The sequence below is a fragment of the Octopus bimaculoides genome, chromosome 6 (assembly GCF_046866305.1).
Source record: "Octopus bimaculoides isolate indiv1 chromosome 6, ASM4686630v1, whole genome shotgun sequence".
Classification (NCBI taxonomy): Eukaryota; Metazoa; Mollusca; class Cephalopoda; order Octopoda; family Octopodidae; genus Octopus; species Octopus bimaculoides.
Genome location: NC_142933.1, coordinates 42,188,509 through 42,203,508, shown reverse-complemented (window position 1 = coordinate 42,203,508; position 15,000 = coordinate 42,188,509).

Below are 15,000 nucleotides of genomic sequence, written 5' to 3'. Positions count from 1 at the left end.
GTGTTATATTCCGTGTTTGAGTAAACAAAAAAATGATCGTGGAGCTGTTAGAATTTCTATCTTGTGTTAGTGGGTGAAGTGTTGGATTTTGGGTGTGTTGTGAGAGAGTGATTATAATATTTATGCATATACCCAGATGGGAATAAATGCATACATATATATTCATAGATATGCGTGTATATCATTGCAAACACATGCACACACACGTATATACGCATATATATATATATATATATATATATATATATATATATATATATATAATATGTATATATATATGTGTGTGTGTAATAATATACATGTCTGCATACACACATACACGTAGATATATGTATATACGTATGCATTTGTGTGCATACACATTTGAAATGTGATGCATCCATTTATTTTTAGATATGCGAAAACGTATAATCTTGCTGTGAAAAATAAACACAGTAGCTATATAAGTTTTATCTCTCCTTAGGCAGAAAAAGGGGAATTGATATGAATAGTTTGTAGTCTTCTTACACTTACATCTGAGAAAAAATATCCAACAGTACTCAAGAGTCGAACAATAGTACCCAAGAGTCGAACAGCAGTTGCTGGAATTAATTAAGAAATCCGGAAACACTATAAGTTTGTTTTCGCTAGATGGCGTATCGAACCCTATAACAGAATTCAGTTATGACCCAGAGGAGGTTATAACCTTTGCAGCGTACTTTAGAAAGTACGAAGACATCTTCTAGGAAAATTGCAAGTCGTGGACGGACAACGAAAAAGTAAGACTATTATTACGTAAATTAGCGCCGGTTAAATACGAAAAATATTGTAATTTCATACTACCCCCCCCCCCCAAAAAAAAAACCCAGTGAAATTTGTTTCCAGGAAACAGTCGAACTACTACCAAAAATATCCAACGATAAGAGTTCCCTATTTAACACTCGATGGGAGTGTGGGAATCTAATTAAAAGAGAGGATGAAGACTTTGTCACGTATGCCGGGACCGTAAACCGAATGTGCGAAAGGTTTAAACTGAAGTGCCTCATTTTTGTACAAGGGCTTGCGGCAAGCAAAGATGCGGAGATACGTGCAAGAATTCTCACAAAACTTGAACAAGCGGACCAAAGTTTAACCCTGCAGACAGTTGCAGAGGAGTGTCAAAGAATGTTAACTTACGTCAGAACGTAAAGAAAATTGAAGAGAAGGAATTCTCACAAGTACAAGTGTACCGACCGGGAAGATATAAAGAAACAATCAAAATATTAAAACCAAACTCATGCTACGGATGTGGAGCCCTACATTTCAGGAAGGACTGTCCTTTCAAATCGCAAAAATGTTACAGTTGCCTAAAAGTAGGAAACAAGAACTTACATTGCAGAGCAAAGTTAGGAAGGTGGAACATGAAAAATCCTGAAGTTTTCTCTACAGAAAGTAGAAGCGACACCAAAAAGAGGAAATTTGTACTTGTAAAAGTAAACGAAGTGAACATTAAATTACAACTAGATATTGGTAGCGACATCTCAATTATTAATACCGACACGTGGAAAAGAATTGGGAAACCTACGTTAAGAAAACATCAAAAATTGCACGAGGCGTGACAGGTGAAAAACTACACTTCGTAGGCGAAATGTGGAGTGATATGACATTTCGAGGAAAAACCTGTAGAGCAAAAGTTTTCGTGGTAAAAAACGCAACCAATCTGTTCGGTACGAACTGGTTGGAGCTGTTTGACTTATGGGCCTCCCCATAAGTCTGTTCTGTAAAAAAATAAACAGCTGTCCCGCCAGTGAAAATAACTCAGCAGTTGAATTGAAGAAAAGATTAAAAACCTGTCTCCTGAAGTGCTATCGGATAAATTAGGTCTCTGTTCTAAGGTTGAGGCTTGTTTTCAAATAAAGGAAAACGTAGTATCTGCATTCAAGCTTAATAGAAAGGTACCATTTGCTGCGATAAAACAGAGACAGGAAGAATTAGACAGACTGGAGAAATTAGGAATTATTCAAAAAGTAGATTATTCTCAGTGGGCAGCATCATCTGTGTATTAAAAGAAATAGCAAAACCAAAGTGTGTGCCGATTTTTCTACTGGTTTGAATGACTCTCTAAAAATATGCCACTATCTGCTGCCTACTCTGGAGGATATTTTTGCAAAATTAAATGGAAGCAAAATATTTTTGAAACTGATCTATCTGATGCGCATCTACAAATTAAAGTAGACGAGGAATGCTCGAAGCTTCTAACAGTGAATACACATAGAGAACTATACAAATATAATAGATTGCCATTTGATCTGAAAGCCGCACCGGCAATATTTCAACAGGTTATGAATGCAATGTTGGTGGACTGTCAATTTGCAATTCCATACTTCGATGATGTATTAATTAAAAATGAATCTCGCGATCAGTATGTTGAACATGTGACGTGTGTGTTTCAAAAAATAAGAGATTACGGTTTCCTACACAGTGAAGAGAAATGTGAATTCTTTTTGCCTAAAATTAAATATTTGGGACAAATTATAGATAAAAATGGAAGACGACCTGACCTGTAGAGGGCAGACGCAAGTAAAACTATGCCTCCCCCAACTAACATAGCGACATTACAAGCTTTCCGTGACCTAGCGAGCTATTATCAAAATTACATACTAAACGTGTATGAATTGAGAGCTCCACTTAATAATTTGCTAAAGAAAGACGCCAAATAGAATTGGTCAAATAACTGTCAAAAGGCTTTTCAGGATATTAAAAAATATTAATTTCGCATTTGTCGCTGGTTCATTTCGATCCTGCAGCGGAGATTTTTGTAGCTTCTGACGCTTCTGAATTCGGCGTAGGAGCAGTTTTGCTACACAAATATAAAGACGGTAATATGAAGGCGGTGGTTCATGCCTTACCTGCTCTGATCGGAGCAGAAAAGAAAAAAAAGGTCAGATAGAGAAAGAAGCTCTAGCGATTATTTTTGCCGTGAAGAAATTTCACAAATTTCTCCACGGTAGAAGTTTTCGGCTTCAGACGGATCACCGACCGTTACTATCAATTTTCGGATCGAAGAAAAGAATCCCTACCCATACAGCTAACAGATTACAACGTTGGGGTACAATATTGTCAAATTACAACAATAAGATGGAGTGCATTCCTTTTAAGAAAATTGGCCATGCAGATTGTTTATCTAGGCTAATTCCGAAGAATGCGGAACCGCTGGAAGATACGGTGATAGCCGCATTACAATCAGAGAAGGAAATTAAAACCGTTATGTGTAATGTCATTCAGGAGTTGTCTGTGACTGTACAAGATATAAAAAGTAAATCAGCGGAGGACAAATACATCATAAAAATGAAGGAAACCTTGAAAAATAAACAAAAGAGAAACACGAATGCGAACAATTTTCATTCTGCGACGATGTATTAATGTACGCACAAAGAGTGGTAGTACCAACTGCACTACAGAAACGAATATTATATGGATTTCATAGTGGACAGCCGGGGACGTCAAGAATGAAAGGTTTGATGAGGAGTTATGTGTATTGGCCGATGATGGACTGGGACATTGAAAAGTTGGTCAAGGCACCACCAGTGAAAGATCAATCCTGGCCTGAGTCGAATAGTCCGTGGTCCAGGTTACATATAGACTACGCTGAGCCAGCGATGCTGCGTACTACTTGATCATTGTTGATAGCTTTATCAGTGGCCGGAAGTATGTAAGTGCAGCCAACAAACCTTGAAGGTAACAATAAAGTTTAAGCACGAACTGTTTGCTCAATACGGTGTTCTGGATACTACAGTATCGGACAATGGAGCACAATTTACAGGATACGAGCTCAAGAAATTCTGCAAAACGCATGAAATCAAGCACATGTTTATCCCACTCTACCAACTGAGGTCAAATGGGCAAGCAGAACGATTCGTACATACTTTCAAGCGAGCGCTAAAAAAAAGCAAGGAACGCATTAGGAAATGACGAAGCGCTAAATTCTTAAGAGTGTACAGAATAACGCCCAATCCGAATACTAGCTCAGGCAAGTCGCCTGCAGAGCTAATGTTCGCTGCATATATACACTTGTGTATATTCCTCTGTGTGTGTGTATATATATATGTGTGTGTGTGTGTGTGTGTATGTATGTATATGTATATACATGTGTATACATATATATGTATATATATGTACATGTATATGTATAAATAAATGTATCTGTATATATATATGTATATACATATATATGTAAATATATATGTATATATGTATATATATGTATATGTGTATATGTGTATATGTATATGTATATATGCATATATGTATATGTATATGTATATGTATATGTATATATATATATATATATATATATATATATATATATATATATATACATATATATATATATATATATATATATATATATATATATATATATATATATATATATATATATGGGAGAATATACGAAAAAACAACAACAGACGAGGACAGGTAGTGTAAATAACAAAAGGATGTGTATTAGTATATATATATATAGGTCCACTGCATCTCACATAAGAACAAGATGCTGCAGCAGCCTCGGTTTCAGAGGACCTCAGCTCTTCAATGCCCCGCCAAAACATTTGAGAGACCTGCAAGACACGGATGTGGAGGTCTTCAAGACAAAACTCGACGCTTTCCTCTCCACGATACCAGACGAACCAATGGCTCGAAATGAGACACAGTTTAGGGCAGCGATGTCAAATTCTCTTATACACCAGATGTGCCATCAAAACTCTTGATTGGACTATATCAGGTGCAGGAGAAGAGCCATGCAAGGAACGTGAAGAGAGCAAAGCATAAAGACAGATAATCACGGTGGTGTTCCAGCATGACCACAGCCACTTGGCTGAAACCCATAAATAAATAAATAAATATATATATATGTATATATATATATATATATATATATATATATATATATATATATATATATTTATGTGTTTCAGCCAAGTGGCTGCGGTCATGCTGGTGCACCACCGTGATTTTCACGTTCCTTGCATGGCTCTTCTCCCCCACCTGACATGGTCCAATCAAGAGTTTTGATGGCACATCTGGTGTATAAGAGAATTTGACACAGCTGCCCTAAACTGCGTCTCATTACGAGCCATTGGTTCGTCTGGTATCGTGGAGAGGAAAGCGTCAAGTTTTGTCTTGAAGACCTCCGCATCCATGTCTTACATGTCTCTCAAATGTTTTGGCAGGGCATTGAAGAGCTGAGGTCCTCTGAAACCGAGGCTGCTGCAGTATCTCGTTCTTATGTGAGATGCAGTGGACGGTACCTTTGGCACCATGCAGTGGCGACCCGTGCGGGCATTCCTGTAGTACTTGATACCAAAGTTTGGCACCAGTCCTTCCAGTATTTTCCATATGTATATTATTACATATCTCTCCCGCCTGCGCTCCAGGGAGTAGAGACCTAGTGCCTTCAGTCGCTCCCTGTAGTTCATCTGTTGGACTGTGGCGATCTTTTTTGTATAGTGCCGCTGAATTGCCTCGAGTTCTGCTGTCCGCTTAACACTGTGTGGTGACCACAACTGAGAGCAATAGTCTAGGCGGCTCAGAACAAATGTCTTCCATAGAATCAACATGACTTTTTGATCCCTTGTACGGAAAGTCCTCAGTATCCACCCTGCCAGTTGTCTGCACTTTGCTGTCAACTTGACAATGTGCATGTGAAATGATGCATCACTACACATGTTGATGCCCAGATCTCTTACTGTTTGTGGTTCTGGGATTGCAGTACCTCCAGGCCCTGTGTATGCCAGTTGGGAGGTACTTGTGGTCTTGTAGCGCAGTACTTGAAATTTTTCGGCATTGAACTGCATATTATTTTGCTCTGCCCACTCATATATTGCATTTAGGTCATTCTGCAGGCTTACAATATCATCAGGATTCTTTATTGCCTGAGATATCTTTGTGTCATCAGCATAGCTAGTGACAGTGGCTCTCCGAGTGACCGTGGGCATGTCCAGAAGGGCCACTATGAACAGTAGTGGCCCCAGAACAGTTCCCTGTGGAACACCGCTCAATATTTGTGTTTCCCTAGATAGTTCTCCATTGGCTGCAACTGTCTGACTTCTACCATTCAGGAAGTCATGCAGCCACTCTCCTAATTTACCAGCTATGCCAAGGTTTCGCAGCTTGTGACATATCAAGCCATATCAAGCCATGATCAACTTTGTCAAAGGCTTTTGCAAAGTCGAGATATATCACATCAACATTTGAATGGTCAAGTAGCTGCTTCAGGACCCAGTCATAATGCTGCAAGAGCTGCGTGAGGCAGCTTCTACCTGGACAAAAACCATGCTGGGTCTCATTCAGCAAGTCATTTTCTTCTAGGAACGCAATCAATCTCCTTCTGACAATTCGTTCCATGACTTTGCTAATATGTGAAGTCAGAGAGATGGGCCTGTAGTTCCCAGCCTCTGCTCTACTTCCACCTTTATTGATAGGACATATGGTGCCTTCCTTCAGCTTTTTGGGAAGTTTACCATTTGCAAGGAAACTCTGGAAGAGTATCCGAAGCGGTCCTGCTAATTCTTGTTTACACGACTTTAAGAGGACAGCTGGGAAACCATCGGGGCCAGTTGCCGAATTTGAGCTCATTTCATTTATGGCAGCTATCGCATCTTCCTCTTCAATGTCGATGTAGGTAATGGATGCAGTCCCCTTCTGCTGAGTGCTATTGTCAAAGAAATCAGCTGGGTTCTTTATCTGCATGTGACTCAGAGGAGAGGTGAAGACACTCTTGAATTGTGTACTGAGCACTTCACTTATCCATGTGGGATCTGCAGTCAGTGAGCCATTAGGCAGGAACAGGGGTCCTATCTTATACTGCACCGTAGCAGTCTCCTTTGCAAATCTATAGAAAGCCTTGGGGTTTGTTTTTATGCTTTCTACTGCTCTCTTTTCCTTCTCTGCTCTGTCCTTTTCATGGGAGAGTTTAATTTTGTTTTCTATTTCTAACAGTGTTAGTTTTAATTTAGCCCTTTTCCTATCCTCCAGTTCTCTATTTAACTGGTTTGAGACCTTTGTTCTGTGTCTCATAAGGATTTTCCTGTCTCTAGGAATTCTATTGGCATGTTTGCTGGTCTTTCTATATGGCACGTATTTGGTGCATATGTCTTGTATGGTTGACATAAAATGACTTAGTTTGAGGTCATTGTCTTGTATAGAAAGGCTGTCATGCCAGTTTTGATTTCGAATCTCTCTGCGAATTGACTTCCAGTCCGCCCCGTGGAAATTCAGGTTGGATATTGCTTGAGTCCTCCTGGTGGGGTGGGTGTTAGTGGGTTGTCTAGGACCATATATAGTTAATTCTATAATGTTATGATCTGAGAGAGATGTGGGCGTTATTTTCACATTATGGATTAGGCTCACATTGTTTGTGAAGCAGAGATCCAAAATATTGCTTCCCCTGGTTGGTTGGAGTATCACTTGTTCCATGAACAGCATGTTGGATAGTTCTAGCAATGATTTTGCCTGGCTTTGTTCATGCAGTGACATCCCAGAGAGGATGTGACCTTCAGGCCATTTAACATTTGGGAGGTTAAAGTCGCCTAGGAAAAGTATATTGATGTGTTGGTCCAGATTTGTCAGGACCTCTTCTATGCGTCTGAGGCTGTCCTCAAATTTACCTTCCTGCTTTGCGGTATTTGGTGGACGGTATGTTGAGCATACAACTACATCAATTTGTTTTATGTGTACTATTAAAGTATCACATACAGAGTTTGAGTGTGATAGTAGTAGTAGGGGTGTGACATCTTCTCGGATGTACATTGCAACTCCCCCATGACTTCTATCCCTTCTGTCTGTTCGGAGTACGGCATACTCTGGTATATTTATCTCCGCATCTGCTATATTAGGTGTTAGATGCGTTTCGGTAAGCACCATGCATATTGCTTGATTGCATGTTGCTAGGTCTTTCAGGTATAGGAACTTGTCTTTGCTGCCTGTTCGTAATAGGCCCCGGATATTCAGTAGGAATATGGGTGTGATATATGTGCAGGGTTTCCTGGTGTTAGCGGTGGCCATCCCTGATCCATCATCTGTGGTAGTCTTGGACAATGGTTCGTGTGGCGTTGACTCTGTACCCTCTGCATCCACGTTAACTGTTGTACCATTTTCTGGGCCACGCTTAAAAAAGCTTGCTGCTCAGCTACTGCAGTTCGTACAGCCTCTGCATATAGCCTTTTTGGGGGAGCAGAAGGAATATACGGACTTCTCTCTTTGTGAGTCCTGTTGGTATTCGGTGGATTTTGTGTACGTAGATTTAAGCTTTCTGGTTTCCCTTTTCTGCGCTCCCGCTTATTTTGTTGTAAGTACTACTTTGTTTAGCTGGTGGTGTTTGGGATGGGCAAATTTGCAGTTTCGTCCCTTTTCCCCGTGCCAGCAGGTACCATTTAGGTAGAATTTACAGATCTGTTTCTTTTTCTTTTTCTCTGTGTGACGTGTTTGGGCTTGAAGCCTGTTTGTGTTTACCGTCTTCTTGTCTGTTCTCCTGCTTTGCGGTATTTGGTGGACGGTATGTTGAGCATACAACTACATCAATTTGTTTTATGTGTACTATTAAAGTATCACATACAGAGTTTGAGTATGATAGTAGTAGTAGGGGTGTGACATCTTCTCGGATGTACATTGCAACTCCCCCATGACTTCTATCCCTTCTGTCTGTTCGGAGTACGGCATATATATATATGAAACCCATAAATGAAACCCATAAATAAATAAATATATATATATATATATATATATATATATATATATGTATATATATATGTATATATATATATATGTATATATGTATATGTAAATATATGTATATGTATATATATATGTATATATACATATGCATATATATATGTATATTATATATATATATATATATATATATATATATATATATATATATATATATATATATATATATATATGTTTGTATATGTGTATATATGTGTATATATATATATATGTATATATATGTATGTACCGTTTAATAATCTGAATGGAGGCAATGCAAGCGGAAACTACAGGAACATAATTAATAACCATACACAAAATCATTAATTATGTTCCTCTAGAATATAGCTCACTTGGAGCACTACAACTCCAGTCTGTATTTTATTTGCGAGTATTGTTAATATTAGCAATCTCAAAATAAGCAGTGTATTTTATATATATGTATGTATATATATGTATATCCATATATATATATATATATATATATATATATATATATATATATATATATATATATATATATATATATATATACATACATACAAACATGTGGGAAACGAAATGTGGATTCGGTACGAATTTTTATTCAACGCGCGATCGTTTCGACCCATCCCTTACGGGTAGGATATTGTGCATCTTGTGTTGCACCAGTCAGTGCAGAGAAAGTACAGTAAATGTAGTAGGATATCTTTTTATACGAAACGCTTGAGGTGACACAGATTGCACCGATTGATGCAACACAACTAGATGCACAATATGCTACCCGTAAGGAACAGCCATAGGATGGGTTGAAACGATTGTTGTGTTGAATAAAGATTCGTACCAAATCCATTTTCCGTTTCTCTCATCAATTATAAACTAAACGAATACTGCGGAAATCCTGGCGTAGATCCAGTGAAAACTATAAATTATACCGTAACTGTGGATGACATCAGGAAGTCCAAATGGTTAATGTGCTTTAAGCGGCATATTAATATACTAATAGACATATATTCAAAGTTCAATAACTACTTTTATCACTATTTCTGTAATGATTTGTACTGGATGAAGGACCAATTTTGTAAAGTAAACTGTAATTTTTTTATATTTCACCAATAATTTTCATCCATTCACATACTTCACTATCTTTGTCTTTTTATACCTTTACATATAATTGCTCTATCTTTGTAATTATATTTATTTGTATTTTTATTCCATTACAGATTTGATCCTAAAAGTTAATCCAAAACTATTTTAGAACTTGTTATTTCAGTATCTAAAACAATGGCGCCACTTTCCAATTTGTATTGGTAAATGACTACAGTAATGCTATTTTGTATTTATTTTTAATCCATGCCTATGACAAAATGAATTTGCCAATATTTAGATACTTCATTCATTGATTTTTTTGATTTTTTTTTAAAGTTTCAGCTTAGAGCTGCGGCCATGCTGATGCACCACCGTGTTGCTACACTGTTATTACAGGGAGCCTCTTACAATATGTGGCACTTGGTGAAGAATGGAGTTTGATTTAGCAACCCTCATTTGCACCTCCTGCCGCGAGGTAGGTTCATCTGGGACTCTCGATAGGAAGAGGTCCAGCTTTGATTTAAAAACTCCTACATCTACTTTGTGCAGATTCCTCAGGCTCTTTGGGAGAATATTAAAAAGCTGTGGGCCCCTGAATCCCAAGCTGTTGCAGTAACTGGTCCTAAAGCGCGATGGCATTGCTGGGATCTTTGGCACTATGCAGTGTCGTCCCGTTCTGGCATTGGTGTAGCTTTCAATGCCAAAATTTGGCACAATTCCTTCCAGGATCTTCCAGATGTATATTACTGCATACCTCTCCCGCCTTCTCTCCAGGGAGTAGAGTCTTAGCTGTTTCAGCCTTTCCCAGTAGCTGAGCAGTTGCAAAGAGACAATCTTCTTTGTGAATCTCCTCTGGATTGCTTCAAGGTCTGCTGTTAATTTCAGACTGGTGGGTGACCACAGCTGTGAGCAGTAATCCAGGCGGCTGAGGACGAATGTCCTCCAGAGGATCATCATGGTTTCCTTATCTCTGGTTCTGAATGTTCTCAGGATCCATCCAGCCAATCGTCTGCACTTTGTTGCCATTCTGGTAATGTGCACTTGGAAAGAGGTATCATCACTCATGTCGATACCCAGGTCTCTCACTGATTTAGGCTCTGGGATTGAAATTCCCTGTGGACCAGTGTACTCTGTAAGTTTCATATTCAGTTTTGGACGTTGGTAGCGCAGGGCTTGGAATTTTTCAGCATTAAACTGCATATGATCGTCCTCAGCCCATCTGTAAACTGAGTCCAATTCCTGCTGCAGGTGTGCAACATCACTGGAGTTCTGTATTTTCTGCGAGACTTTTGTATCGTCTGCGTAGCTTGCAAGAGTGGCTATCCGGGCGCTTGAAGGCATATCTGAGAGAGCGACTATAAAAAGCAATGGTCCCAAGACAGTGCCCTGTGGAACACCGCTCATTATTTGTGTTTTCATAGAGGTGGCTCCATTAGCCACTACTGCCTGACTTCTATCTTTCAGAAAGTCATGTAACCACTCTCCAAGTTTTCCAGCTATGCCAAGATCACGCAGTTTGTGGCATATCACACCATGGTCCACTTTGTCAAAAGCTTTTGCAAAATCAAGGTATATTACGTCCACATTTGAGTTGTTGAGTAACTGCCTCAACACCCAGTCGTAATGTTGTAAGAGCTGGGTCAGGCAGCTCCTACCTGGTCGAAAGCCATGCTGGGTATCACTCAGCAATTTATTTTCTTCAAGGAATGCGATTAGTTTTCCTCTGATTATCCTTTCCATGACTTTGCTGATGTGTGAAGTCAGAGAGATAGGCCTATAGTTTTTGGCATCTGCTCTGCTTCCCCCTTTATGGATTGGGCATATTATTCCCTCCTTCAGCTTGCTTGGCAGTCTTCCGTTTGCGAGAAAGCTCTGGAAGAGGATCTGGAGGGGTTTTGCCAGGGCATGCTTACACGATTTAAGGAGGATTGCTGGGAAACCATCAGGGCCAGCAGTTGAGTTTGTGTCCACTTCATGTATAGCTAGTAGTACATCTTCGCTAATGTTGATGTATTCCATCGTAACTGCCTCACTGGTTATAGGGGAGGTAGCAAAGAAGTCCACTGGTTTGTTCACTTGTCTGTGCTCCAATAGAGCGGTGAAGACACTTTTGAATTGCTCATTCAGTACCTCACTGATCCTAGTTGGACTGTCTGTGAGGGAGCCATCCTTTTCGAAGACGGGTCCAATCTTGCAGCGTACTGAGGCTGTTTCTTTTGCGTAATGAAAGAAGGCCTTTGGGTTTGACTTAATGTTTTTTATAACCCAGGCTTCTTTGTCTGCTCTCTCCTTCACATAGGATTGTTGCAGCCTTTTTTCGATCTCCATCAGTGTCGTTTTTAGGCGGGACCTTTGGCCATTCTTGGGATTCATCACAATATTTCATTATTCTTAATCTTTATTCAACTTTGGAACAACAGAGCCTAAAAGAGGCAAGAAACCCAGATAGTGGGACATTTTCGTGCCAACTGGAATTGAATCTGGTTAACCTGGTTTTCATATTTGCCTCCAAAGTTTTATGAAAAAAAAAAAAAATTTTTTTGTCTTATTGAAAGAACTGACCAGCTGTATAGATGTAAACACAATTTTTTCTTCTTCTTTTCTTCCTCTTTTCTTACCTTCTCTTTTCCATTGACACTCCTTTCAGATACACAGGAACACACACACACACACACACACCCACTCGCTCTCAATGGACAATGATGACAATTGTTTGAAAAATAACTTTTATCAAAACAAGGCGCCCCTAAGATAGCCACCTGGTTTTGCCAGTTTTAAAGGCCAAGAATCAACTTGTCATTTTCTATTGAAAGAACTGACTAGCTGTATAGATGTAAACACATTTTTTCTTCTTTCTCTCTTCCTTCTTTCTTTCCTTCTCTTTTCCATTGACACTCCTTTCAGATACACAGGAACACACACATACATACACACACACACACACACACACACACACACACGCGCGCTCTCTCTCACACACACACACACACACATACACAAAAACACACACTCTCTCTCACTTTCTTCCCATTCCTCACCCTCTTTTACTATCTTATACATCTCTCTCCACTCCTACACGCTCAATAATACTATAAAAATAGACGAATCCCCTCAAAAAAAAATTAAATCTGAAGTTTCTACTAGAATAGATGCAAGCGCTAATATATGATTTATAAAAACATGTGACATATTAATAAAACTCTGTAAATGTACAACCATCCAGATCTCTGAGTATCTTATTTTTTCTAATATCTCTCTCTCTCTCTCTCTCTCTCTCTCTCTCTCTCTCTATATATATATATATATATATATATATATATATATATATATATATATATATATATATATATATATATATATATATATATATATCAATATAAACAGCCATGCGCAGTGTGTTACCATAAAGGAAAACTATAATTGTCACTAAATGCGTCTATAGCCGCAAGGCGCCTACACTGCTAGAAATAAGACCTAAAATGATCTAATGCTGTAGTAAAAGTACATAATTAAATACATATATACTCACAGAGGATGTAAATCACCCTAATACACCGAATTCTCGAGTCGGTGTTTTTGGACGATTACACCCATATGAGTATATATATATATATATATATATATATATATATATATTATTTTCTTCATTTTGTACTTCTTTGTAAAAAAACATTTTCATTCTCCTTCTTCTTGATAATTTGCTTCTTCGCAATGAAAACCGGTTAGAAAAAATCTTTATTAAATTATGCTTCCAGTTCAGCATTCTAGCTTTTTTTCATTTTCCTATATATATATATATATATATATATATATATATATATATATATATATATATATATATATATATATACAATGGTGTGCTTTTACTACAGCGTTAGACCATTTTAGGTCTTATTTCTGGCAATGTAGGTGTCTTGACGCCCTTTGTCGCATTTAATGACAATTATCTTTTTCCTTTATGATAACACATTGCGCATGGCTATATATATATATATATATATATATATATATATATATATATATATATATATATATATATATATATATGTATATATATATATATATATAACAAAAGTAAATGAGTATATGCATATATACGTACAGGTATGTGCATACCGACATCCACCTGTATGTATAGGTGCATATCTGGGTACAGGACATTGCAAACAAACGTAGACGAGAACACACGAGCCACATAGAGAACATTCTACTTCATCAGCTACCCACGTTTTAACACCGGCGTTTCGACGAGCTTCGGGCAGGACGCAACGTTAAAACGGCTCGTCCCATGGATCGCAGATTAAATCTGTATACGCAAATTAAATCTAGCCATGGAGGAATGTAGTGGCGGACAAAAAACAAGACAGGAAAACAAACAGAAGGCTTTACGGCCAGACGAGAAAAATTATGTGTGTATGAACGCGATGAGGCACGGAACCGAGAGAGACAAAGTGGTGGCGTGTGTTACTTGGCGAAAGCCAAGGAAGGAAAGGATTATTGACCGGAAGCATGTGACTATGCCGGTGTAAAGGGAAGAGAGAGAGTGGTAGAGGGAGAAAGAGAGGGAGGAAGTAGAAGAATGGTGAGCAACGAGAGGAAAAAAGAAAAAGAGGAAATACGAGGGGGAAAAAAGAGATACGTAGTAGTAACAGAGGAAGAACAAGAGGGGTAAGGCGAGATACGTAGTAGTACAGAGGAAGAACAAGAGGGGTAAGGCGAGATACGTAGTAGTACAGAGGAAGAACGAGGGGGGGGGGGAGGAAAGAGAAAGAGATAGAGTAGCGTCGGAGGATAAGTTTATATACATGGAAAAGGATGCGTTGTGTTACCCAAACATACATACAAGTTGCATTCCAGAAGTTATAGACTTTTTCAGGAGATGCATTTATCTATTTCAAAGAAGTACAAAACTCTAATCTCCTCCAAGGTAGAATACACTTGCTAATCTTTCCAACAACTTCATGAAAAGCCCCATAGAAGTCTTCCAAAATGTAGAAGCCCAGGGTTTTTGTCATAGCCTTCTTCATTTTCAAAACGACTGCCCCATGACGCTGTCTTTCAGTTTGGAGAACATACAAGACTCACAGGGAGCAAGGTCTGAACTGTATGGAAGGTAAGGTCCAGTTTCGATGCCTACTCTCTGGTTACCAGAATGCTCGTCACTGAGCGCCCTGGAAACAAACTTTGCACAAATTTTGCGTATGT